Below are 2,092 nucleotides of genomic sequence, written 5' to 3'. Positions count from 1 at the left end.
AGAGCCTTTTCCCCGGCTGTTAGCAGGACGGGAGTCAGAGAGTCCAGACAGGAGACACAGCCTGAACCGGTGACGATGCTGCCTCCCATGGCAAAAGGGACTGTCTCGGTCTCATTATGAGAGGAAGGCAGGACGTGAGAGGCGGGGATTAGGGTGCAATAAGCAAGCAGCACTTGGAGTCATGTGTGCTGAAGACAGAGAGGGGACAGGGCTGTGCTGAGGGACGCAGGTGGCCTGCAGAATCCAGAAAAGGCAAGAAAGTGCATTCTCTGCTAGTGATTCTGCAAGGGACCCAACATCTGCCCTTTACCCAGGGAGACCCATTTCAAACCCTGACGTCCAAAACTGTCACATCACAGATATGCCACTAAGTGTGTGGTTACAGCACCCATCACAAATGAGTGCAAATACATACATGAATTTATAAACGGCCGAATAACGGAATGGAGCCGACTGCACAGGGCGTCTCCCTATGCAGGGCGAGCACCGCCCAGGACCCCGGAGGCTGAGCCCACATGTTGTACACATCTATCGGCCACATCGTCGCTGTTCAGTTGATGGCTTGCTTCTCGTCCCCTCTGTCTGGTGGTCAGTTTACTTACGTCACCTCCGGGGGCATCTGTGAAAGCAAGTGGCTGCCCGAGAGAAGATGTGCCCTTCGGTGTCTGCTTTAGGACATGGCATTGTTGGGCTTTGGCCCTCGGGCAGTTGGCGTTCCCGGCGGGCTCCGAAGCAGAGGGACAGCTTCTTGGTGTTGTCAGGATTCCCCATCGGCCCAGCTGCAAAGTCACGGTGGCCAGTTTATGAGACAGGAGAACCAGTCAGTGGACATCTTCAGTTGTACCCAACATTGGGCCCTCTGAGGTTGCAAAGCCACCTGTCGTCAGTTTAAAATGGGGTGGCTGACACGTTTCCCTCCAGACCGGGACAGTGGGTGGCACCTCAGGGGACATGCTCATTTACGGAGCCCTGCCACTGTTCTGACACGAGGCTGCGACATGCACAGACGTTTCTAAAACACACTGGAAAGCAACCGAAAGCAGCTGACCTCGTAGCTCGAACCAGGTCTTGTGAACCTCACAGAAGTAAAACAGGAAAAGATGCAAGAACCAACCCGCTTCCGCTGCAAAGCTGGTTCTGCTGCCGACCCAGGCAGTGGCTTCGGTTCTGGAAGCTCGATCAAATCCCTCGGGAGCTTCAAAGACGAGCTGCTCCTCCCTCACCTGTGGGTGGGCGTGCTCCGCCGCCACAAGGTTCATAAAGGATCCTTCAGCGGGGCTGTCGGCCTCCAGCACCTGAGCTGCCGAGAGCCTGCGTGCGTGATGCATCGTCAAATCAAGGTAAAGGTCTTAACGGCCGGTCCTTCACGCCTGCAACACCAGCATTCGCTCATGCCTCATGTTCTCTGTCAGCTGCAACCTGTCCCTGATGTTTAATGTGCTGCCCTGCACAGGCTGGGCATAAATGCTCCATAAATGCTGTCACAGATGTTCCTACATCCTTCTCTGAAATTCACCCTCGGAGTTGAGTCATAATCGTGCGATGGGCATATCAGGTCTGTTTACTCATCACGAGACTGGACTGCCCTAAGAACGAGCAGAAATTAGGGGCACAAAGTGCTGTTAACATTTAAAATATTGCATTTAGTTACAAAAAAAAACAAAACCAAAACCAAAAACAAAAACAAAAAACCATGAAACTGTCTGAATCCCTTTTTGAACTCATTTCCCGAATAGAGTCATTCTCTTCAATCAAGGTGACCAAACAAGTAACACAAATGTAAAGTTGGTTTCCAAATACAGAACCTTGTAAAAATATGTGTTTTTGTTTTTTTTTTTTTTTTTGCTAATTTTATTCTCTACCTCCTCCCAAGGTCTAATTATCTTCTGGATTTTGGAGCACTCTTCTCCGTGACAAAATACGTGGACGATGCTGCATTTTGGGGCCCGTCCAGTGTGCGCTGTTGTCTCCCTGGTGACGTCCAGCACCTCCCTCTCCCCTCGCTGGCGTAGTTTCGGACCAGCCAGATCTGCACACATCTGATCAGCTCTTGATCCCTGTTGTACACGTGTAGTTTAATTATAATACAATT

General features: G+C 51.0%; 1 long non-coding RNA gene across 2 annotated transcripts in view; it reads right to left on the bottom strand.

Moving 5' to 3' along the window:
- The window catches only part of LOC111732999, a 122,864-nt gene that overhangs the window by 4,476 nt on the left and 116,296 nt on the right, over positions 1-2,092 (bottom strand). The window contains exon 4 of one of the 2 annotated variants that reach the window (XR_002777783.1): positions 62-1,586. The exons of the other annotated variant lie outside the window; for it this stretch is intronic. This is a non-coding gene — a long non-coding RNA (uncharacterized LOC111732999). Of the gene's footprint in view, positions 1-61; positions 1,587-2,092 lie in introns of those variants that run through there. 2 annotated transcript variants of the gene reach the window in all.

The sequence above is a fragment of the Pteropus vampyrus genome, unplaced genomic scaffold (assembly GCF_000151845.1).
Source record: "Pteropus vampyrus isolate Shadow unplaced genomic scaffold, Pvam_2.0 Scaffold511, whole genome shotgun sequence".
Classification (NCBI taxonomy): Eukaryota; Metazoa; Chordata; class Mammalia; order Chiroptera; family Pteropodidae; genus Pteropus; species Pteropus vampyrus.
The sequence above is the reverse complement of the archived record's forward strand: the minus strand, read 5'-3'. Positions and strand labels throughout refer to the sequence as shown.